The following is a 27,157-nucleotide window of genomic DNA, read 5'->3' as shown; positions in this document are numbered from 1 at the left end:
TTACACGCTTTGTTCTGCAACTATAAAATAAAACATGTTTTGGGCTTGCTGAGCTCTCACTTTCTCTCTTGTTTCTCTGCAAACAACAAATCAGTGATGTCACTTTATATTCTCACAGCAAAGTCTGGCAGCATCTCTCAGGAGCGCTCTGGAGGAGAGAAGAAAATGCTGTGTTTAAAGATTTGTGTCATCCATCAGGGCTCGGTCGACACAAAGAGCCCCTAAACACCAGAAAGAGCATTTAAACCGTGATGCTTTAATTTCAAGTCAAGCTTTCAAAACTCACCTTCCACTTTTTCTGCTCTCGAATTCACCACAACGTCCATCGATCACTCAAGTGGACACTTGTGGGTGGATGGTGCGGTCAAATATTATGCAAACCAATGCAGATTTCCAGAGTCAGAGGCCACTGTGGCACTGCACAGTTTAATTAGCTTGAAAGGACACAGTGGCTATGTTTACATACACGAAATTTAATCAGATTTAAGGTTACGGCAATACAGTTTACATGCACACTGTAAAAAAAAAATATTTTTTTACAGTTTTTGCCAATACATTTTACTGTGTTTTCCCTGTTTTTTTAAATTACAGAAATGTTTTATTAAAATTACAAAAAAAACAGTTAATTGACATGTGTAATGTAATTAAACAGAGAAACTTTGTATAAATGGAATACAGTATATATCTGTTTTTTAAACAGATTTCAATGATAATTTTAACAAAACTAACTGTAAAAATAAAGTTTTTTTTATTAACCTGCTGGCCTCTTTTAACACATGAAATACTGTAACAACTGTGTTAATTTCTGACACCCCTTAGCTTGTCACAGATTATCAGTGATCTGTTAAAAATTTAGATATCCTAGTTAAAAGTATACTTGTGTTAAGCAGCTGCAGGCCTCTTCTTTTTTTTTTTTAAACCAGTCTTAAAACCCATATTTTCTCTTTGGCTTTTGAGACCTAGTAAGATGTCGACTTTATTTGCTTGTTTTAATTTGTTACTTTGAATGCTTTTATTGTGTGTGTATTAGTGATGCAACAATACAGTTTGTCCACGGTTCAATACAATTTTCGATTCTTGTCCACGGTTTTCGGTTCGGTTTCGGTTCTCATGACCTTGCTAAAAAAACAGCATACCAGCATGTGTTGTGTTTTGGTGCTGGTTTTCTGGTGACCACAAACCAGCAACAAACCAGAACCAGCGCCTGCACCAGCACCAGCATCCCATGCTCGTCATACCAACAAGACCAGCATATGGTGTGTTTTGGTGCTGATATGCTGGTGACCACCAGCTAAACCAGCAACAAACCAGCATGGACCAGCATGGGAATTATGCTGGTCTATGCTGTTTTTTTAGCAGGGGACTTGGCCTATTAAATCGTTTTAAATTTTTCTATGCTTAGGTAACAGGAACAGCGAGATGATAAGAAGCAAAAAACTAGTTTTAATTGCAAATCTCTTTATTTTATGTAAATGAAAAAACACACTTCTAGTGTATACACATTTCTAGTGTATTGATAAAATAATATAAGATATTATTAAATAAAGATATATAAAAATGATATCCTAATCAAACTGGGGAACACGTGAATTCTTACATTTACAAAATAAACACATGTAAACATAAATTGGCCATTTTATACCTGTACTGAGTAAATAAAACTTTGATGGCTATACCTTAATGCACTACTGTTAAGTCCAACATCATGCTGTCTGTAGAAACCAAAAATGCGTTCCTTACTCAAGATTACTTTTAGCATCATGCAAATTCTCTTCTGGAGTTGAACTTTCCGCGGAAGACGTGTTTGAGGCAAATAACGCGCGTTTGCGGCAAAAAAAGCCAATTTGGGTCATTCGCATTGCCCCGCGCGAATTTGCATCTTTACATTGATGTTGTATCATGTAATCTACTCGCGCAAATAATTAATCCACACCACAGAATTAAAAGACAGTAATGCTGCTTTTATTTGTTGTCGGATTTTTCTGCTCGTGATCACCATGTGACTGCGCGAATGAAATCTGACACCAGCATTGCAAGCAGTTAAAGCAGCTAGTGCATAGTGACTGGATATCAACTCGCTGGAAGGCGTTTAAGTTTTATATCCCAGCGCGCAGATCATGCGGGCACGCAACACACTAACTGAAGTACAGGGAATATAAAACGGACAGATTTGAATGGATAAACCGAAAAACCGCAAATCACATGCGTGAATTGAACCGTGGGGGTCCAACCGACCGGTTCAATATTGTATTGAGAATTGTGGCATCCCTAGTGCGTGTTTATTGTACTTATGTTTATTTTTCTGTACAGCACTTTGGACAACTTTGGTTGTTGTATAGTGCTTAACAAATAAAGTTGGTATGGTAAGTTTAGCTGTTTAAAAAAAAAGACCGTTGCAATTTAAATAATAAGCTACAAAAACCAATGCAAAAGACAAATCAAAAACCTCTGTGTTCAGCGAATCATTTTCACGGCAATAATTATTTAAGCCAATCAGAATTGACACCTCTGCTACGTTGGTGGCGCACGCAGGAAGAAGCGCGCGACATGATGAAGACGGCGGCGCGCTGGTGAACTACTCTGCTGTTTTCGACGAAGCAACACTTGTGAGAGGTAACATCGAAAATATTTACTGACACATTCAAAAATTCAACGCAGTACTGACATAGCTAGAGTATACATTAAGACTGACGACCGAAAACAAAACAAGTAATGTATGTCAGATGTTGCATTAGTTAGGTTGCAGATGCAGTTTAGCTTTGTGTTAACGTTAATTTACCTGAACGCAATTTAACGTTGCATTTATGAGAACATTACCTTTGTGCTGGCTTGTATTTTTGTGGCCGTGACTGTGTGGCACGTGGCTGGCTAACTAAAAAATTTAGCTAACTAAAGTTGACCACTGCTAGCGACAGCTTTCAAATATGCTGCGCATTAACTGGCCCAAAACATGGTCAAAATTATTAGAAAAAGATACTTGTTTGGGTTAAAGTGATAAGTCAACGTTGACTTTGGTTTCAAATGATACACTAACAGCACTCTCTAGCAAAAGCATCCACGATTCTCAAAAAAAGTCAGCAAATTTAGTGTAATTAATATAGCACTCTACAGCTAAAATAACATAAGGAAAATACTCGTAGTGTGGTGCTAGATAGTCACATTGTAAAGGTTTAAGAAACAAACACACTTTATTTCAATTTCTAAAGGCTTAACACTGAGTGACTGTTTCAGAAATGCCTAAATTACATATTTTTTGTGACTGAATCTGAGACTCAAGTAAATAAAGAAAATTAATGTTGCTGTATTACAATTTTTGTAATGTAATTTCGCACAAACATTATGCAAACTAATTTTTTTCATTTCTTTTTCAGTTTTTTGATTCAATACCAGGAATTGGAACAATAGCTATCTGGAACTTCTGGAACTGAGATCAGTCAGAAGCCTTCAAGCTCAAACATTAAGTAAGTTTGCAATATGGCAAGTGTTCTAAAAGCTTTCACATGTCCTACATGTGGCATTTCTATGGAAACAGTGAAAGGGTATGTAAATCATCAAAAATTACACACAAATGAAGCACATGGTGAATATGCCTGTTGTGTAATTGGGTGCAAATCAAAGTTTATCAAGTATAATTCCTTTAAAAGTCATATGTTGCGCCAACATAGGCGGTCATCTGTGTCACAATGTGAAACCGTACAGGGTCTGAAATGTGAAAAGCCACATTGCCAGAAACAATGCATTGATCTGAAAGATCTTTTAGGTCATTTAAAGTTGCATGTTTCAAAGAAAGAAGAGGTGAAGTGCCCATTTAAAGGCTGTGGCAAAGCCTTTTCATTGAGGTCCTCTTTTACGGCACACATTTCTAGAAATCATGAAAAAGCTGCATCTGTGCACGTGTCAGCTATGTATCTTGTTGATTCTGTGCCAAGCCAGTCTTTTGATGTTGCTCAAAGTCCGTCAGATGTAAGCATTGACGAGCCTGAGGATATCCTGGACCCACCAGATATGAAAGGGCTATATATGAGAAATTTGTGTATGTTTTACATGAAGTTACAGGCCAAATACCTTGTACCTTCATCCACTATTCAGATGATTGTGGAACAAGTAGATGTGATTTACAAAGAAGTGAAACTCACCGAGTGGTCAGGGGTGTTCACTGGTATGCTCACACAAAAATCGCTGCAAAAGATGCTTTCCAACAGCTGTTTTAGCATTCGTTGTTAACTTGTGGACCTATTTTTCCAAACGCCTCACACCCGTACATTCTTCTGCTTAGAGCTTGGATAATAGACACTCCAGCCCAGGTGGTGGCGCTAATCCGCCATTGCTCATTTCAAGAATAGAGACAAAGTTCCCGGCGCGGAGTAATACCGTACCTCACAGCACATCTAATACAAGTCAATGGAGTTGGCAAAAACTACGATAAAACCTGTTGGAATGCGTATTTTGCAGCGATTTTTGTGTGAGCATACCAGTGAACACCCCTGACCACTCGGTGAGTTTCACTTCTTTGTAAACGAAAGTTTAATGCATTTTAGGAAGGATTGTTCCAGTGCACCATTAAACCCATTGTAGAGCTGTGAGGTAAAACAGAAACATCCGAAAATTCTCGGGTCAGCCGCATATGTCGAAATTTCAGTCAAAACCGTTCTATTTCATCATAAACAATCTGAAAACAGGGCTTTAAGTCTAAAATACCGAACTTGTCCTTTAATGTAATCCACGTTACGCGTGTTTTAATTCAAGTGTTCTGAACAAATATGGTCACTTATGAGATTTATTAACTACAGTATCAAATCATAACACATTTTAGTGTACATCAACATCACATACAAAATGCCATATCTTTTAGCATAGAATTGCATTAATCACCATTGCCATAATGTATAGACAAATTTGGTTTCACTTTACGGCCTTATTTATTTTATGTGATTTTAAATTGAGTGTTACAACTGCATTTTATATTTATAAAGAGTAAAGTGATTGTATTGCTTCAGAAGACTTGAATTTAATCTCATGGGTCAAATGGATTACACTCATGCTTTTATCTTTGTGTATCCTCAATGTTGGTTGCCTTTCATCTACATTGTTTGGATCAAAACAGCTGAGAACTTTTAAATATCTTAATTTGTATTACACAGATAAACTGTCTGTTTTGAAAATACAGTTACTGTGAGAATTATTTTTTTGGTGGACACCCTTAACTTTTTAAAGGAACACGCCCACATTTTGGGAATTTAGCTTATTCACCGTCTCCCCCAGAGTTAGATAAGTCCATACATACCTCTCTCATCTCCGTGCGTGCTGTAACTCTGTCTGACGCAGCCCCGCTAGCTTAGCTTAGCACAAAGACTGGAAATGCATGGCTCCAGCTACTATACTGCTCCCAATAAGTGACAAAATAACGCGAACATTTTCCTTTTTATGTGGTGTGATTTGTATATTCACACCGTGTACAAAAAACAAGGTCTTATGAGACAGCGATCTTTTAACAGTATACATACTGGGAACTATATTCTCAGAAGGCGAAGCACTGCTACTGGGTGGAGTGATTTGCACAACTCTGACCGAACTCTCTGCTCCTCACCAGGGGCTTCTCGTGTGCTGCGAGCAAATCACTCCACCCAGTAGCAGTGCTTCGCCTTCTGAGAATATAGTTTCCAGTATGTATACTGTTAAAAGATCGCTGTGTCTCATATCACCTTGTTATTTGTACACGGTGTGACTATACAAATCACAACACATAAATAGGAAAATGTTCGCGTTATTTTGTCATTTATTGGGAGCAGTATACTAGCTGGAGCTATTCACTTCCAGTCTTTGTGCTAAGCTAAGCTAGCGGGGGCTGCGTCAGACAGAGTTACAGCACGCACGGAGATGACAGAGGTATGTATGGACTTATAACTCTGGGGGATACGGTGAATAAGCTAAATTCCCAAAATGTGGGCGTGTTCCTTTAACATGGAAAGGTAAAACCCAGATTAGTAAGGTTTTGTTGTTGTGCTAATTTGCGAGCCAAATAATGTGTTTTTTTTTGACAGACAATGTTTTTGACTTCTTATTTTCCTATGTACTGTAGGGAGTTCTCCCCTCACAGCTGAAAACTTGATGATTGCTGTGGACCAGACCATCGTGAAAGATGGGGTTACAAATTGTGGTGATGCCCTTCTGATGATGTTCGTATCCTACTACTGCCTCAACATCAGTTATCCACTGGAACTTGGAGCAACTCTGGAGTTCATGCAGAGGTAAGACTTAAAGTTTAACCACAAAATGCATTTCCTGAAGAACAAAAAGTGTGTATATATGGCCCAAAGATGGATAAATAAACAATTATCCATTTAGGAAATTAATGGACATGAAACCGGTAACAGAAGAAAGTCTAGATAAATTTTATTTGATGGCAAGATCATTACAACATTTATTCAATGACAGGAGCAAAATGAGCAGACGCTGTGCATTTCTGGGGCCTCATTTATCAACAGTGCGTAGAAAATGTTCTATATTTTGTCCTACGAATGAAATTTAGTATGTGCGTAAGTACAAAAAAATCGGTATTTATCAAACGTGCGCACGTGGTTCGTACGCACATCAGTAAGTAATCCTTGTTGATAAATCCCGCGTGTTCTTAAGCACCAAGCTCGTGCACGTTCATGGTTCATTTGCATTCCAAAACGCCTCCAATAATCCATATATGGTGCCAACACCTCCCTTTTGAATTCACGTGGTTGTGCTTTTTCCCCTCACCGCAATAATGGCAAAGAAAGTGAAAAAAGGGACTTTACAGACACAGAAATGGAGTTGCGCGTGGATGAGGTTAAATCCAAATAACACATACTGTTTGGTTCACTTAGTGCGGGAGGAATGACTAACAAAAGAAAAAAATCTGCATTGTGAACATGTTACCAGTGCGGTTAATTCCGTTGGGTCTGAGGAGAGGACACTTACAGAAATAAAAAAGTGATTTGACATTTAAATTATCAGTCAAAAAATGCGTCACAGCACACCGACGTGAAATCAGTGCAACTGGAGGAGAACAGACAAAGACAGTACTTTCCACCTTGGACAGCTGCATAGCCAGCATCATCGGCTGTGTCAAGCATTTGTCTGAGCTTTCTTTTATAGGGGTAGACACCAATTTGACAACGTCACAAAAAAAATCATTAATTCAACACTGGTTTGCTGTTACTATATTAACAATAATCATTTTTAATACCTGCTTGTGGATAATAAATGCACACTTCTTTACACACTGTGGATGATCCGGTGTAGTATCGGTATTCTACCACTAGATGCTATGCGTACGCATGCTCCGAGCTGTGCGTATATTTACACACATTTCTACGTATAAGTGCAATTTGATAAATTCCACACTTTGCGTAAAACTGTTCCTACGCAAAATTTACGCACACTTCTGTTCGTACGCACGCTTGATAAATGAGGCCCCTGGCATCTGTGGGAAGACAACTGGTATTGGTACATTATTAACTGTCTATTCCGATTTAATAGATCACAATTTTTTCCCTGTTGGACATTACATTTTTATGGCGTTTAATCAGACCCAAAAGTCGCGCGCACAAAAAACACGCGCGAGTGAGATACGAACGCGCAGAACACTATTCGCGCGCGGAAAAGCGTCCTCGCGGGAGCGCACCTCCGCTTAGCGCGCACAAATGCAGTCACGCGAGCAAGGGCTGGGATGAGCGCTCGCTCGACTCGCTCTATGCTCGCATGGCTGCACCACACGCGCTCGCTCGATCAAGATCCGTTTTGGGACTTTGGGGGCGGGACATTGACTGATGTCATGTGTGATTGGTTGTTTGATTTAATCAGTGACACGCATAATCTTCTGTTCCTCAATTTGTATCCAGTCACTCTAGGTAGAGAAGACACGTTTAAATATGACCATTAATGTCAGAGCAGGTAATTTATTAAAACATTAGTTTTGTTTAAACCATGCAATAAGCTGCAAACAATAACCAAAAAAACGCTAATTTAAGGTATCAATTTTGTTTGTTGTTTAATATGTAGATAATTTAACAAAATGAACCATATTATGGCAAAAAAAAAATCAATGCTATTTTGAACATGAAAAGGTCCAGAATGGCTATGTGTGTACACACACACACTTAGCCATTCTGTATAACGTCCTGATATATATATATATATATATATATATATATATATATATATATATCTTTGTTTATACTACTTATTTTTGCTTTGTATATTTAACAAAAATCTTACTGTTCCATTTTAAAATTTTCACTGTATATCTTATTTCTTTTTATTTTATTTTTACACAGGCCAACTGAACATGCTTTGGGAATACATGAACAGTCTTTGTCATGCTAATAAGGTCCACTCAAATTAAAATGGTTAGATAATATCACCTTGCAAAGCTTTGTACAGGACTATACTAAAGTTTGCTCATGCTAACTTTGTCACGTCACAGAGTTGGTTCAGACTATGTAATTGTAGCCTACAGTATATATTGCAAGATGATATTATCTAATTAAACCGTAACCATATAATACCTTAAAAATTGGTGTTATTTTTTTGGTTTGCAGCTTATTGCATGGATCAAACAAAACTAATGTTTTAACATAAATTACCTCCTCCGACATAATGGTCATACTAAAACGTGTCTTCTCTATCTGTGTGACGGATTATGCATGTCACTGATTAAATCAAAAAACCAATCACGGATGCGGAGACATCAGTCAATCTCTCACCCTCAAAGTCCCAAAACTGATCTTGATCGAGCGAGCGCGTGTGGTGCAGCCGCGCGAGCATAGAGAGAGTCGAGCGAGCGCTCATCCCAGCCCTTGCTCGCGTGACTGCATTTGTGCGCGCAGAGCGGAGGTGTGCTCTAGCGGGGACGCTTTTCCCCGCGCAAAATGTTCTGGGCGCTCGCGAGGACGCTTTCACGCGCGCGAAGTGTTCTGCGCGCTCGTATCTCTCGCTTGCGTGTGGTTTTTGTGCACGTAACTTTTGGGTCTGATTAAACGGCATACATTTTCACCTTCCATCAATCTTGTGGTGCGACTATCACTGTGTCCTAACCAGACACGATGCGATAAGATTCCAGCGACAAGCAATTTGTCTGTCCACACCAGACACGATTACAAGATGCAACAAAATCAATCAAAAACCACAGCTAATCAGAACAGCGTGTGGGCGGGCTCCCGCGGCAAATGCACGGCCCCAGAGATTAATTTTGTTAAAAACATAATAAATCAAAATGTATTATTTTACACTTTACACCATTTTAAACTATTAAAAATACATACGGAGTTATTAAAGCAATCTTTGTTATAGAATGAAGTTTGAACGTTCTTGTTTCCATTTGTGAAATTGTAAGACCTGAGGTAGTACGGCTACAAGGTTGGGAACAATAAATGATATTCAAAGTCACATTACACGCTTTTAACATTAAATAAAGCACATAAACGGTACCTGAGATTATCATTGCCATACTTTGCTTCTATTTCATCGCGGCTGGAACTACAACACAGTTTCTAAAATACAATCATTGTTTGTCGCCGTCACGGCTGGTTAGGACATGGTATAACACTTCCTTTATGATCTATGGAGATGTTGACACTGGCAGCAGATTTTAAAGGAACAGTATGTAAGAAATTTAAACAGTTGAGTTGCAGCCCTCAACTGATGTTTATGTTGTCATGTTGTGTATTGGCCACCAGTTGTGTGATTGCAGTACCAGTTTTAGCCACAAGTTTTGTGATTGCAATACCAGTTTTGGCCACAATCCTACATACTGTTCCTTTAACACTGGTTGTTGGAATGCATCACAGCCATTGTAGGCACAGTTGCTTAATGGGAGATACTTGTTCACCCCAAAATAAAATTGTCATCGTTTACTTGCACTCATGTTGTTTTAAACCTGTATGAATTTCTTCTTTTGAACACAAAGATATTTTGAAGAATGTTTGTAACCAAACAGTTGATGGACCCCATTGACTTCCAAATTATTTTTTTCCATACTATTGAAGTCAATAGGGTCCATCAACAGTTTGGTTACAAACAAATCTTCAAAGTATCTTCTGTGTTCAACAGAAGAAATAAATGTGTACAGGTTTGTAACAACTAAAAGTTGAGTAAATGATGAAAACTTTATTTTGGGGTGAACTATACCTTTAGATTAGGGCTGTCACTTTTGAGAAAAATCTAATTCGAACGGATTTCGAATTTCATGCAATGTATCCGAATATATTCGAATATCTAGGCGCCGCCCCCCCACGCGCATCAAAAACCCCACCGTAATGGAGGTTCAATCACAAAATTATTAACAGTGACAGTCATAAACAGGGTTGTCTGCATTACTTTTTTACTTAATGTTTGAAACACCAGGTTATCAACTTATGAATAACAAACTTATATATATAAAAAAATGATTCAGAACAGTTACAAACAATAACGTGACAACTTAAATAGCAGCAGGAGTATATAGGCAGACGCAAACGGAATTCGCGCCCGCAGATTTTGGCAGAAAACTCCGCGGAATTCCGCGGATTTAATGTCCGTCATTGACAAGCACACATATCCCGCGCTTGAGCGTGTTTGTGACCAGAACTGTCATTGACAACAACCACACATACAAAGCCTATCCCGCGCGTTTGTGAGCCGTCATTCACAAGTGCATTAACCCTGCGCGTGCTGTTTGCTTGCGGGTTTTCAGTGATAGAGAGCACAAACCCTTTGATACTTGAGATTAAATTAAACTTACCGCTGAGTTAAGCAGATCTCACTTGACTCTGTCGTCTATGTGACGCGCGACAGTCAGCACATGATCATTTAAAATCCGTTTACAAGACAAATGCTGTTGTTGTTTAATATAAAGTTTACATTGCGTTGTAAACATGATGAAATTATCTTCATACATGCTAATTTCATAATGTGAACGTATTAACACAAGCTTTTTATTCTGCTATAATATTTAACACTATAAACAATATGTCATTTTATATACAAACTATAATTCTATCTTGACATGCACATGAGGTTCATTTTGATCCCATTTGATTCCCTCTCTTGCGCACAGTTGCCCGCTTTCTTTCTATTACGAGGTGTTACTGTAAAAAATGCGCTACACATGGCATTTAAAAAACCGGATGGTTTATTTATAGTTCGAATACGGATATTTCACGTCATGTTCGAATGCATATTCGAATATCGAATAAAAAGTGACAGCCCTACTTTAGATATGTCTGTCACCTGTGTAGCTCAGTTTAAGTACTTTTTACCTGGCTCATCACAATTGCTGATTATGAAAAATGTTTGTAGCACTATATTAAAGTATTTCTGTCTTCACAGATGCCTTTTCAGGATAAATCCAGATAGGGGGACCAAAGTGGAGAAGCAGCAATCTAAAAAACAGCAGTCCGTAAATCCTAAGGTTCTTTCTTTGATAACAAAAATTGCAGACTTTGAATGGCGAGAGTAGACATCTCACATGCCAGCTTCTTTCTGTTTTATACATTTCCATTTAGTTCATATACTGTTCTGTAATGTGTAAAGCGTTCATTCTGCTTGTATTTTGTGGCTCACTGTTATCTTGAGTGAGTGCAGCGTTTTAACGTGTGTTTACACGTTTTAAATTGTGTACATTTCAAAGTAAAGAGTTAAAAAAAAGCTCCCAGTAAAGACCGGTAATTTTAACCAGTGGGGAGAACCAGTTTCATAAAACGTGTGTGTGTGTGTGTGTGTGTGTGTGTGTGTGTGTGCGTGCGTGCTGCTAAACAATGCTTTGTTAAATGTTGATCACAGCATGTATTTGCAGATAACAAATAAAACAAAATTAAGATTACTGTTGTTGTTTTTATTATTAAAGCAAATCTTTGTTATTTTGCAGTCTAAACTGCAAAAAAAGTTTAAGAACTGTTATAAAAAAAAGTTATCACTCTTTAAAGAATTTTTATGTGTTTTAGGTGTTTGAATATTTTAACCATGTTATTTTAACAATGTATGTTAAAATTAAAAGATTTAATGGTATTATAAGGATATTTTTGTGTAGAATAACCGTAATAAACCATAATTATAGGATTAGAAATTACCGTTTTCTTACAGTATATCAGTTATTATCTGTACTTAAAACTTTTTTTAAAGACAAATTTTCTGTGTTTTAGAGGTGTATGACTGTATTTTAACAATTAATTTATGTTAAAATTAAAAGATTTAATGGTTTTATTAGGATATTTTTGTGTAGATTAACAGTAATAAACCGTAATTATAGGATAAGAAATTACCGTTTTCTTACAGTATATCAGTTATTATCTGTACTTAAAACTTTTTTTAAAGACAAATTTTCTGTGTTTTAGAGGTGTATGACTGTATTTTAACAATTAATTTATGTTAAAATTAAAAGATTTAATGGTTTTATTAGGATATTTTTGTGTAGATTAACAGTAATAAACCGTAATTATAGGATAAGAAATTACCGTTTTCTTACAGTATATCAGTTATTATCTGTACTTAAAACCTTTTTTTAAAGACAAAGTTTCTGTGTTTTAGAGGTGTATGACTGTATTTTAACAATTAATTTATGTTAAAATTAAAAGATTTAATTGTTTTATTAGGATATTTTTGTGTAGATTAACAGTAATAAACTGTAATTATAGGAAAATAAATTACCGTTTTCTTACAGTTTTTTTACAGTTTTTTTTCTGAAAGTATTTTTCCGTTTTTTAACAGAAATTTTCTGGCGCCCCTGCTGCCAGAAAATTACCGTTTTTTTACAGTTTTTTTTTTTACAGTGCACCCTAAACATTGCAATCTGATTAAAATATACATTTTATATAATCCAAACGTCTGCGCAAGCGCACAAGGTTTCCAGTTTCACGTATCACAACCAGCCCAATGGACATTCAAAACTAGCCCAAAAGCATCCTAATGACTATTCACAGCCCAAATACCAATAACTAATTAACAAAATCCTTTCATCTTTAACCCACAGAAAAAACAACAACTGTTGGAAACGGTTTTCTCCAGATGATTGGATCACAAATCATACTACACCACCCCTTTCAATACGATCGAAATTTGCATCCGATTGACCTCAATCGTATTGATTAAAGTGTTTACATGAAGTTTTTTCAATACAATTAAGCCATCAATACGATTACAAACAGATTATTTGGTTTCATGTAAACATAGCTGCTGAGCATTTAAGTTATGCTTGTTTAGTTTCGCATGAAAAATAATGACATCAGTATATGAAAAGGAAACATTTAAAGGAACACTATGTAAGAAATTTATATCAATAAATCATAAAATGGCACACATTTAATACAGTTTTAATTACCATCTGTGACTCATGACCCGGTTGGGACCGCCCCATTTCAAAGAAATCCAGCGTTAAATAAGCACACCCGCACAGTGAGTGCGTGCGCTATTTCGTTTAAAGTGCCCAGATGTGACCAGTCACGGAAAGTAGTGACACAAGTCGGATCTGGGCTATTTTGAGTTATTCACAGATATGACAGAAGTCCAAATGACAACATGCAAAAATAAACATGACAACTCTTTTTACCTTTGTGGGGATAACAAGTCGAATCCAGTCTGTTTCAGATTATCCAATGACCATTTTTGTCCACAAATGCGTATAATCCGTGAAATATAGATATATAGTCTATTGTTTACATCAGATTTCACATGAACTTCTGGTAATGCAATATACAGTAATATACAATCTGAGGACTATTTACATCGTAACATGTAAGGGTATATGAGATCACACTTCATTAAACACATGAACCCGCCTTCAAATTTTGTATTTAAAATAGGGTGGTAGTATAATAGATCATCCAGCGCCGTTGAAAACGTGACGTCCTTTAGAGATGTTACCAATCGCTCGCTCGTTCCTCCATCAGCCAATGACTTCATGGAAAATATTGATAGACAAAACATGTAGCCATTTATATAAAGAATACAACGATATCTGTGTAACTTCTGTGTGTTTGGACTCATGCTGCGCTGCAAGAACTAACAAAGAGATGACGACAAAGTACCGCGAGAGCGAGTTGAAATTAAACTACTCCGTAAGATTTCTTGAAGAGCTCTCGCGGTACTTTGACGTCATCCGACAGCGGCGCCACATAAAGTCAGTGACGCGGCTGACGTACGATGCGGCTGACTGTTATTTGTTCCGCCCCAGCTTCGTTTATTTTTCTTTTGTTTTGTGTGCCCGAGCTTTACAGTCTGGGGAGACGCACGCTATAAGTTTGAAAAAAAAACTTAGCAAACATGTCTGAGGAACAGGGCAGCCGCGTCACTACAGTCACGTGACTTTACGCTCGAGCCAGAAGAGAAGACCATGCTGAATAAAGTCGTAATTCTTGGTATTTTTGGACCAAACTGTATTTTCGATGCTTCAACACATTCTTACTGACCCACTGATGTCACATGGACTACTTTGATAATGTTTTTATTACCTTTCTAGGCATGGAAACTGTACATTGATTTTCAATGAAGGGGAGAGAAAGCTCTCGGACTGAACCTAACGTTAAAACATCTTAAACTGTGTTCCGAAGATGAACGGAGGTCTTCCGAGTTTAGATCGACATAAGGGTAAGTCATTAATTACATTATTTTCATTTTTGGGTGAACTATCCTTATTTAGTAGTCACGCTGTTCCCTTTGGGGGCGAAGGTGAAAACACAAGCTTATACAGTATGTAAATATACACACAGACAATGACGCCCCCCGCTGCACGTTAGAATCTCCGGAAAAACAAGCCTATTTTAACCGCAAAATGTACCCTTTTAAATATACAAAAACTGCTGTCTCAAACATGGAGTAAATAAAACGAAAATCACAAATTTTGAAAAAAAATGTGTTTCTCATTTTCTCGAAAGTTGTGCTGCCGACTTGTGTCACTGGTTTCCGTGATGGGTCACATATAAGGATTTCCATTGTTACTTATGAATCTTTCATGTTCGAAAAAACTTCCTGAAGTGCATTAGGCACAGAAATACCTTGCCTATGTTTAGCATGAGAAATCAAACTCTTTAACTATTTCCCCGCCATTGATGATAACTCGTCAAGTAAGAGAAAACCTTTTCCTGCCGATGTCGAGTTTTTACAGCAATCTGTTTTTCTATTATCCACCTTTCTATTTTCTATTATCTATATCCATGTTATTATCCAACAGGTGGCGCTCTTACCCAACTTATAAAGCCCAGAAGCATCCACAGATGCAATGCCAAACAGTAAAAACTCTGTGCATGTTTTGATCATCGCTCTGAATCTGATCTCTAACAAAAGTCCTATTATCTCAGCTTTTTTCTACATTTTGATCTTTTTGTAGAAACCTGCCCATATTTATAAGGCATTAAACGTTTTTTTTTTTTAAACGCTGGTGGGTTATTAAGAGTGTTAATAAGGCAGAAAGCATGAAATAGCTTCATCCCCCAAACCACAAATGAAAAACAGAAGCACCCATTGTTAACTAACCATTGTTATTGATTGTAAATCATTTACAGTAGCCTAGCAGATGCTGTATTAAAAATTATTGGTTAACAACAGCACATCATTGCGTAAAATCATTTTGTGTCACTTTATACAATTGGTTTTGAGCTGGATATGTAAACTCAGTGTTTAAATCTAGCGTTGTGCCAAAATTACTCCACTTTAAATGTCAATTGAGACAAGAATATCCAGTTAGTTGCATTTTTGCTTATGTGCAAAGCTTAGAATGTGTAACACTCACTTTTACGATAGAAACGCTGGGCAGCAGATGGTTGAGATGTTCAAAATGAAGGTTACTGACCCCAGTGAGCTGTCAGGAAAATGAACTTTAGTCCATCCTTTTTATTTCACCTTTTACAATTAGTCCATTACGCAAGCTTTGGGGATAAAATGAGGCAAATAGGGGATTGCATGGTCTTAATTTAACTTTATGGTCCGCATATGAGCAACTACAGTCAACCAACAACCCTCTTAGCAAACGCAAGAGCTTGTGGTGAACTAGAAATGTAATTTTTGCCCAGGTGCAAAGCTTACAATAAAGAAATGCATTTGGGGCTACTCAAATACAAACATAGTGACATGACCATACAGTACGCTCTCTCATGATATATTTGACTTGAAATCAGTCAAGCTCAGTATCTAAGCACACCGCATGCATGTTTGGGCCGGGGTTTAAGTTTGTTTGTAAGTGGGTCCCACGTCCTCGCTGGTCAAACAGAATGTTACTGACCTTGAGCTTTAGCTGCTAATGTGCAAACAGATCTTTACACCTCTGACCTGGACAGACTGTTGCCAAGCAACCTGATTCACTTCAAGGCGTAAGAATCAAAATAGCTTTTCCAGCTTGGCAGTTGTGGGCTGCGTCTGCAAAGGTCAGCATTAAAGGATGCAAGTCTTTTAGCCTGCGGCCATGATTTGTGTTGATATATACAACTTAATATTGGAAAGTGGATCTGTATGTACAGCCATACTGTACAGTATACAAATTATGTACACTGAATGTATAATATTCATAAGGACATAGTCTCCTAAGTCAAGGTTATCACCAAGAGTTTTCTTCTTAATAGCACACTAGTTAGAAAAACTTCCCTGTCTGTGAAATCCAAGCTTGGGGGGGCGTGCACACCAAGGCGTTTATCCCATCCGGCGGCGTATGTTTTCAATTGTTTCCAATGGAATCGCCACGTTTTTCAAAAACGCCAGCAGCTGGAGGGTTTTTAAAGAAGAACATTTTCTGGAAGGCATTAAACTTTTGTGAAAAGTTTGGCAACTTTTTTAAAAATGCTGGTGGGGAAAGAGTTAAAGATATCAAGGTTATATTTTCACAGAATGTGGCATACTCCTGATTTTACATTTTAACATGTTTTCCTCATTTATCATGACCTTCATCATAAACCGTGACTAAAGCTAAATTTCTCACTGTGCCACCTGGTGTATCTTCATTACGGTCTGGATCTGTTTACTCGGTCATTCGGTTAAAGACATTTAATGTAGAAATAAACTGAAGCAGTAGCTCAATCATCCTATCTCACATAAATATGGCAATAGCGAGATATATACAGTAATGACATTACCTATAACAACCAAGTTTGCATGCTGATCCATGAAAATAATCATTTTAGTGAAATAGCTTACAAATATTGGAAGTAATACAGGACAGTTAAATTGTTTTCATTAAAATTATCATTTTCTGCTGTAGGCAAAATAACTGTCAATCTAGGCAATTTCTAAAAAAGATTATGCAACTGAAGTGTTGAAATCACAAGATAACAGCAGCAGAATTTGGGGTTTAGGAGTTTGTAATGTGATTTTTTTAATAAAAAAATAAAATAAAAAACAGACATAATATATGCCATCCACAAATTGCAGCTACAATCAAATAAACGTGTAGCTATTATATATAAAGAGCTCAGATTTTAAACGTCACCTTCATCAAATAATGATAGCTCTCAGCACGTATTATGTTCATCAAATACTTTCACCGCAAATCCATTCACTTCCATAGTAGGAATAAAGAATACTATAGAAGTGAATGGGGCTCACGAATGGTTTGGTTAAAAAAGCAACGTTTTATAAAAGCAATAAGCCCCAAGAAGCAGTGGGGTTACAGTGCATTTTATAACAGCTAAGGGGGTTTTAGGGGGTTTCTAACAACGCCCCTTAGCTGTTATAAAATGCACTGGTAACCCACTGCTTTTTGGGGCTTATTGCTTTAATACATAACAGAGCGAGGCCAAAGATTAACGTGCTCATAAACGGGAGTAATATGGAATAATGTGTGCATCTTCGAATAACTGTAAGAATATTTCCTTTAAATATCATTTTTGTCATATAAAGTTTTGAGAGATAATAATGTTTTTTCCACTGTTATTACTTATTTATTTTAATGTGTTTGGCGCATTTACCTCAGAGTTTATTTCAGTAATATTACTGTTTTTCCACTAATAATAATGCAATTTACATGCCAATCCTGCTTCCTTGTCTTTTTATTAATTTCATTATGCTGTTATGTTAAGTTATATGTGGATATTTATTGTCATATGAGACGCTCATTGCCGTTATATACTCTCGTCTAATATTCAAATCGGAATAATGTGTGCATCTTTGAATAACTGTAAGAATACAGTTCCTTTGAAAAAAAAATTTGTTAAAGTTTTGAGAAATAATAATGTTGTGAAGATATTTATATATTGCAGTTGAATACTCTCGTCTATAATATAGAAATCACATAGTAGGAAATATATAATGTGATACTGCAAAGTTACCCTTCTAATTTTTATTTATGATAAAGCCATATGGAGATAAACCTTTGCAAATGTGCTTATTTTATCCATTCATGTACTGACTACCAGGCTAGAGATTTTAAACCTCCTTAATCCACACTTACTACTAGTCTATAAAATAGTCTATCTGCTTGATGGATCCGACTACATATTTACTATGCAATTTGGCGAGGGGCCGTTCAATGATCCCCCCATATTTAAAAAAATCCTAAACATGGTTGGACCTGCCGAACAGGTTGAGCACTTTTATATACTGTGTTGAGCAAATTTGAGGCTGCACAGTTTGACCAGCGGGAAGCGGCCGCACATGAAACTAAACATCAGACATGTTACTAAACATGTTAGACACACTCCTTAAATATAATTTAAGAAGTCTTTTTAAAGAGATCAGAGAAACGAATAAGTTCTGTCTGGATTTTGTAAACCCACCATGCCAGATTACATGAGTGCCCTCTGACCACTAAGGTACCCAATTTCTCAAGTAGCTATTCAACCACGGCAGCACTTTATAATATAAGGCAAGGTATGCCACAGGGAACGTGAGAGGTTTTCTTGTGAAATGGATTTCTCAATAAACCGGCTTATAAGAACTAGATTATCTTAGATTTCTTGCACTTGGTCTAATTAATAAGAAAATGAGGTTTGTGACTTTAACTTTGTTTCACATAGTTACTGTTCTTTATTTGTTCTTATCTAATCCCTTCTTCAGCGCGTATGGATTATTTCTCCATCTCCGGAGCACCAGGGGAACAAAGAGCAATATTCCTGCAAGAACTTCAGGTCTTCTCATTTTAATCTTAATGATTTTTGTGGTCGCTGGGGTATTCTCACCTCGAATAAACTTTGAGTCTCATCTTTAAATAACATTTAAAAAGTTGAGCTCTACTTTATACTTTCTTTACATTCCACATATTGCTGATAATTAATATTTCAGAATCTAGATTCAGTATTTGTGACCCTTTCTGTGAAATCCAGGATGAAGTCTCAATCTAATGATGAGATTCAATCTTTGACATGATCTTACTCATTAAAATATCAACATTATATTTTTACAGAATGATCTTTACATAATGTAGGATCATCTATTAATGAAACAGTGCGCTCTTCTACTTTGATCTGAAATCGTGATCACTTGCCTTTCTATTTTAAAGCTGTTATCATCATACTTTTTCAACTTTACCACAGCTGGGACTTGACCTTTAGCAGCATATGGTGTTATTTAGCATCCATACAAGCAGCAGGCTGTCCACCATCCTCATCAAAGCAGAAGAAAGGGCTGTTGATGAAGTCAATGAATATTCATGAAATATTCATGACAGTAAAGGATTCTGGGGGGACACGTACAGGTCGGTCTTTTGAACTCGACGCTTAATCATTCACCTGAGGACTGTTTGAGAAAGTTCTTCACTCTTGTGTCCCAGGTGAGGAATTAATCAAATCATAACACTTACTGCACCGGTGACCTGCAGCCAATCAAAACAAAGACAGACGCCACAGGGCTGGGCAAGCAGTAATAGAGGGAGGTCAACCAGGTCAGAGAAAACGCTCCACTTGACCACATTTTATCAGCACTACTGTAATAGCCAGTGTGCACTAACTTAAGCCAGCGACAATAACATTTTAAGCACATGCATCAGATAACTTCAACACGAGGAATGGCTGCAACAATTAAAACTCACCCTCGTGTCATTCCACACCTGCAAGCAACAAAAGACAAAAGACATAAAACGAACAAGGATATTTTCAAAAAATGTTTTTTATGCCATGGATAGCTTTGTGTGGATCATTGACTAATGCTGAATATCTTCCCCACTGACCCAACTATGAAATCGTATTTTCTCAATGCTTTTTACGTCAGTAAAGCCAAACACCCTACATTCCCACAAGTCTTGTGGTTGGTTGTAGCATTACATCAGACTGTGACAATCCACAGCGATTCATTAAAAAAGCCAGACCAATAAAAACAAAATGGTGGTGAAGAGAACGAGAGGAAATCACAGGAGGCTAAGTGCTGCTCCACCCTCAGGCAAGAGTTACACAAGCAGATATCTGAAGAGACACAGTTGAGTTCATACAGATTTCAAACAGATGCTTGTTCTTATTGTGTTTGGTTTTACCCAAAAAGAACAAACATGAAAGAGCAGACAATGTACAAATAAAAAAATGTATGCATTGTAATTCACTTTGGATAAAAACGCCAAGCAAATGATGAGATAAAGGAAAATGTAATTTGAATATTCACTAGGAATAGTTCAACCAAAAATAAAAATGTTATTATTTGGCTCACCTCCTGTATGGTGGTAGATGATTTTAAAGAATCATTTCATAGTTGTTGCCATGCAAACGCAATTTAACTCATGCTCCGTCAGTTTTTTGTTTTTTGATGGCCAACATTTTTTGTGATTTCCACAAAAGTTTCACAAAATGCCTTCCAGGTAAATGGTCTTCTATGAATATATAAACATACAATTATATCAAATAAAAGAACAGACCATCTGCTTTCAAACAAACAAAACAGGAAAAACATTTCATCCTATGTTCATTTGTTTTCTTTTTATAATCTCTTAAATATGAATAGGTTTCTTCAAAAAAAAAATTTTTTTTGCAAAAAGCGGAAATAATTCAATTTTTGTACAGGGATTTTGTAAGAGATCAGATGTAATTTAATTAAATTAGTTTTTGCTTCAATTTTAATGAATTGGGTAAGAGCACCTTCTAGTGGGTAAGAGCGGAATTACAGATTAACGTTAAAACTCATCAGGAAAGCGTAATTGGCAGGGAAATGTTTTATCTTAATTGACGAGATAACTGGTCAATGGCTGGGAAAGAGTTAGAGGTGGTGTGTGTAAATTTCAGTGGCATCTAGTGGTGAGATTGCGAATTGCAACCAACAGCTCACCCTTAACACTCTGGGGTCGATTGCGGTGCAGGCTGTTTGTGCTTCGTCAGACAGTGTGACGCGATCGACGGCCAAACACACACACAAACACACACAATGCCTTATATTTGACGTGTATTGTGGTATTCTGATAAAAGACGATGCAAACATCTCATCTAAATATGTATTTACTCGCGCCTGTAACTAAAAGTTCTCTCCAGACGTGTTTGTGCTTTGTCAGACAGTGTGACGCGATCGACGGCCAAACACACACACTGCCTCATATTTGACACGTTGTGGGGTATTCTGATAAAAGACGATGCAAACATCTCATCTAAATACTTATTTACTTGCGCCTGTAACTAAAACTTCTCTCCAGACGTGTTTGTGCTTCGTCAGACAGTGTGACGCGATCGACGGCCAAACACACACACACTGCCTCATATTTGACACGTTTTGTGGGATTCTGATAAAAGACGATTGCAAACAGCGTATATTTCTGTACAGTAAGTTTATTTAATGCAGGATCACGCATGGGAAAGCATTTATTTTGTGTTGCTTTCACAAACAAATACGTGATGGATAATGGCGTCTTCTTACATTCCCGCCTAAAGGCTCATTATGTGAGCCTTTTGTTCCCTCAGCTGTCAATCACAGATTATTCAAGAGCTTCCCGTCCTCCTTGCATATTGCCTTCCTAACCAAGAAGTGACTTTGAAATTGTAAATCAATATATTGTTTTATGTGAATGAGTAGGCAGAATGATTTTCGCATAATTTTAAAGAAAAAAGTCTGGACTACTAGATCCTGTTTTGAAAAGTCACTTTAAAATTTGTCTTTTTCAAAAACCATGCATAAACATTTTTCTCTCAAAAATACAAACATGTACATACATTTTGATCATAAAATATTTTAGGCCAGTTTGTGCTGAACACAGTTATGAGACTTTTTTGAAAAACTGAAAAAAGCACAAATGTCAGTGCAGGTCAAAATTTCTCCAGGGCCCTAAAAACCTCTTAGATCCCAGAGGGTTACATTTCAAAACAGATATGGTAGCCACCATCGGACAAACATATCATCATCTGGGACAACGTAGCTCTGTAGAGCCGCTATCCTGGCTATTTACAGCTTTATAATGGCACTGATTAGTGGCTACGTCTTTGAAAACCATCCATCATTGGATTTAAGGCAGGGTGCATGATTTTTGAAAAACACTTTGGAAAAGGGAGTCGGGCCGAGTACCAAAACACACTTGTAGCCAATCAGCAGTAAGGGGCGTGTCTACTAACCAACATCATTGCCTGGGTTGCGTATGTGTGGGGCGGGTCTATCAAAAGAAGGTCCAGATTCAATTGGGGTAGTCAAAAGACTCTGTTGGGTTATCTGTAAATTTTATTATACTTATACTTATATTACAAAAAAGGACAAAAATTGTAATATTGTAAGATGTACTCACCCCCAAGCAATCCGAAATGTCCATCATCCATGGGTTAAAGGACAAGTTCGGTATTTTAACTTAAAGCCCTGTTTTCAGATTGTTTATGATGAAATAGAACGGTTTTGACTAAAATTTCGACATATGCGGCTGCCCCGAGATTTTTCGGGTGTTTGTTGTTTCACCTCCCACCTCTACAATGGGTGTATAGGTGCACAGGAACAATCCTTCCTAAAATGCATTAAACTTTCGTTTACAAAGACATGAAACTCACCGAGTGGTCAGGGGTGTTCACTGATATGCTCACACAAAAATCGCTGCAAAAGATGCTTTCCAACAGGTGTTTAAGCATTCGTTGTAAACTTGTGGACCTATTTTTCCAAACGCCTCACACCCGTATATTTTTCCGCTGAGAGCTTGAATAATAGACACTCCAGCCCAGGTGGTGGCGATAATCCGCCTTTGCCAAATACAAGAATAGAAACAAGGTTCCCGGCGCAGAGTAATACTAAAAAAATGCAAGCTGCTGGCTTTTTTGAAAAATGCCACACTTCCATTGGAAACAACTGAAAACATACGCCTGCCACCGGCGTATAGCTTTGGTGTGCACGCCCGTTAAGTTAACCCTAACCTTTTGACCAGTAATGTGCAACTTAAAGGTCTGTATGTCATGGCCAGAATGTGAAATTAATAATCATGAATTTCATTGTTAGCTCTGCATTACATACTTTGGTGCTGACAGATCGCCTATCTGAGACGACACTTCTCATTGGGCCGTGGCTTTAGACCAGTGTTTCTCAAACTTTTTCAGCCCAAGGACCACTTCATCTTCCAATATTTTTCTGAGGACCACCTAACAGAATCCCACTCTAACACGCCCCCCAAAAAACAACAAAATAGGAAGGATAAGCTAAATTTAAGTTTAATATGCAACTGTTTTAAGTCAAAAACAAATTTTTTAAACACAAATGAAACATAGAAATTATTATTCATATAATAATTTCTATGTTCAGAAATTATTATATGAATTTTATTTCATTTGAAAAAGTAAATGTAAAATGAGTTGCAGCTTAATATGAACAACAAACTGCATATGTGAAAAAAAACTGCAATTAAACATACTGTAACAGCCTAGGTCCCACTTAATGTCATTACAAAGAGCACTTCAGTGCACATATCAAAAAAGTTTATAACATGGAACATAACATTGTTTCATGCAGTTTTTTGTCAAAGCTAATTATTACAGTAGCCCTATTTCAACAACAACAGCCATCTTAATAATTGGCAAACATTAGGCTAGCTTCTAATAAGACAGAATATGTTTTTAGATTTCGCAAGAGCAGTGAAATCAGGTGTATGTTTGTCAGCACGATACGCATACAGTGGTGCAAATGAACTGTTACTCGTTTAAATTGCATTATTGTGTGAGAACGATGCTTTGAATTTTGGAAAAACGGCAGTTTCATTTATTAAGACATTTAACGTAAATGTCATTGTTGATAAGCAAGTCATAATTGAGCAGACTTATCAGACAACAATTGTCGGAAAAGGCAGTGTTTTAAAGCTGGAAATACAACAAATAAAGTTAAAACAGCCATAGAGTCCGGTCTCTTAACTCACCACAGTCAGCTATCGCGTCTTGAGACGCGGGCGCGAGCGGGGGAGGCGATCGCCATGAACTTGTGGACCAAAGCGCGAATATAAACACGTGACACAGCTGCTCGCACCAGTCACGTGACTCGCGCTCTGCAGCTCATGCTGTATGAAACAGACGCACGCGCATCAACTCGTAACTGTAGGGCCCGTTGTCTAACTTACTAAATTTATTCTAGAGATGTCTTTTTTACAGACTACATAAAGGGACGGATCAAATTACCTTGGGGGCCGGGTCTGACCCGCGGGCCGCCAATTGAATAGCCCTGGTATAAACACTTGCCTAATTTAGGTCATCTTTTGGCGGACCACTAGGGGGGTTTGGCGGACCACTAGTGGTCCGCGGACCACACTTTGAGAATTACTGCTTTAGACCGACATCCGTTGGCAACTGCTCATTTACACTGTCTGAGCAGATGGAGGGGGATAGAGTAAGACAGAGAGGTGAGATGGGTTCTTAGTGTGATCTTTTTTCTTTTTAAATTCATCCTCCATCTGTCTGCTTAAGGCTGGTTGGGCCAACACCTGGCAGCCCTCATGAGCTGGCACAGGTAATGAGAGCATTGACAGCGACCTCTGAGAGCAACTGAATAGTGAATCATATCTAACTCGTGCTAGAATGCATGAATTATGTGTCTGTATTTTATGTCCGTCTTTTTATTTATAACTCCACAGCCTGGGTTACGTGTGTGACAAGCATTGACACGTACACTGTACACTTCTGCAAGTCAATTCAACCTACTATTTTAAGCTTTGACCTGTGATAAGTTGACTTAACTTAAAAATATAAGTAAAGCCCAGCTCGATGGTAGTGACAGCAATGGCAGTTCACCCGTCACTCATATGGCCCTTAATTATGTACAAAACAACTGTGTTAATCAGAAAGACCCCCAGCATCACGTAGGAGTGCACCAGCATTCCTTGCTTTTCTATATCAGTGTCAAAACAGTAACAGTGATGGATACAGATATATCATTTTTGCCTGGTTGTGTTACTGTCAACAGTGTTGATGTGTTGTAATTACTGATGATCCCATAAATGCCTACCAGAGCTCTCAGCCATTGCTAAATGACAGCAGCCAATGAAAGCGCAGTAATAACCAGACCGCAGTAAACAGTGATAGGCTGTTGGCAATGTTCAGACTGTTGGTGTCCACCCACTGTTAAGAGATTTCACACTCCACACGTCCATCGGGGGAGATCTGTAAATATAAAAACATTTGTTCGCTAAGTCTGATGAATCCCAGTGCCGGCGAGAAATGAATCAGTGCTTTACCCAGACCCTGTACCCAAGGCGCTAACACATGGACGGGGCTTGAGTCGTGTCTTTGTATTTATGACTCCATTAAGCACAAGGACGTGACAGCATGTTAATATTGCCGTCCTCTGAGTCTGTTCATACTGATTTATATCACATGCGCTGCAGTTATTCAGCTGATCCACGCAGACAAAAATCCTTTAAATAGCTTAAAGCACAAAGGAGGACAGCCAGCAAGTGCTAATTATATCTGATGCCTTAAGGGAGCGAATTATTACAGACCTCCAGCATGCAGCACATCTGCCTGTACATGTGAACACATTCATGCAGTAGATTAGCTTCATTATTTTCTGTAGCTCATGCATTACTATTTAAACAGCTGTTTGAACAGATCCATACATGCAATTCGTAAAAATGTGAATTGCAGAATAAAAGCATCTCAGCCAAATTCACATAGCATGTTTGTGAATGTTATTTTTTTCTTTTAAAAAGTTTTTTAAAAGGGTGTCCGAAACCGCTCCCTATCCACTATTTTGTGCATTATATCGGGTGTCGGCCATTTTGTAGTGGTGTCAGTAACCTCGGTGAAGTTTGTGAAAAACTTCATCCCCTACATTCATGCACTACTTTTTACCCACAATGCATTCTGATTTTGATGGTACAGTCGATGTACACTTGCTCACTCATATTTCCCATGATGCAACAGGAGACGAACACATAACTTGAATCAGCTGAAGGATAATGACAGTAAACACCAAAAATGTACGTTTGTTAGTTCTTGTTGTCAGTTCTTTTCTACTTTTTGAAAATAAACAAATAAAAAATTGTATGCAATGTCTTTTATTTAAAATCTAATACACATTTTTATTAAACAATAAATAAACAGCAGCAATAAATATGATAAGCAGTTGTTTTGCTCTCCTTATTATCAACTAATACAATAAACATGACAAATGAGAAAAACAGTAAGAAAGTAAACTTTACCATTTCACAGTACAATCAATAAAGCCACACAGGTGTAGGTTATGACGAATCTCTGCGACAGCTCTCTGACGCATGTTTTTTACACCAGTGTAAGAAATCGCTAACTAATTTTCATATGTTTCTTTCCCAAATAGTGGACTCAATTGTCATTCCCCATATAGGGAATAGTGAATGAGGGAGCAGTTTCAGACATAGCTCTTGTGTTTTCTGTTCTGCCTGGTATCGTATAACCTGTCTCGGATGCACTTAACATGTGGAAGAAAGAGGGAAGTATGAAGTGTCAAAGAAAACTGTGAGTTACATTGGAACTCGTCTTGTGTTGTTTTACACTTTGCTAATACTGCACCCCAGTGTATCCTCTGTGTATCCGAGCAGTGTGTGAGCGGCCCCACCCGTGTTGAGGATCGGTGGCTGAGCCGGAACCGGCCAAGAAGAGGAAGGAGTGTGTTTAAAGGTTGTGGTCTTGACGTTCTCACATGGTCATCCTCCGCACCGGCCCCTGCATTAGAAGAAGTGAACTGGTGACGTTGTGCGACTGTTGTATATATTTACACCTGACTGTGATCCATTGATCCTCTTCCCCCGCCTGGTGGCAGTGTGGCGACCAAATGAAGTAAGGCACTGCTGTGAATACTGTGTGAAGTATCGAAGGAGAGAGAGAACTGATTAGATGGTGTG

General features: G+C 37.7%; 1 long non-coding RNA gene across 1 annotated transcript; it reads left to right on the top strand.

Moving 5' to 3' along the window:
- The first annotated feature begins 1,142 nt into the window (after positions 1 to 1,142).
- LOC135744937 (uncharacterized) lies at positions 1,143 to 11,759 on the top strand. Its single transcript, XR_010530889.2, has 4 exons — positions 1,143 to 2,613; positions 3,372 to 3,461; positions 6,080 to 6,248; positions 11,338 to 11,759. It is a non-coding gene; the product is annotated as an uncharacterized lncRNA (long non-coding RNA).
- Positions 11,760 to 27,157: the final 15,398 nt, after the last annotated feature.

Source organism: Paramisgurnus dabryanus, chromosome 3 (assembly GCF_030506205.2).
Source record: "Paramisgurnus dabryanus chromosome 3, PD_genome_1.1, whole genome shotgun sequence".
Classification (NCBI taxonomy): Eukaryota; Metazoa; Chordata; class Actinopteri; order Cypriniformes; family Cobitidae; genus Paramisgurnus; species Paramisgurnus dabryanus.
Note: the sequence above shows the minus strand (reverse complement) of the source record. Positions and strands in the feature narration are given on the sequence as shown.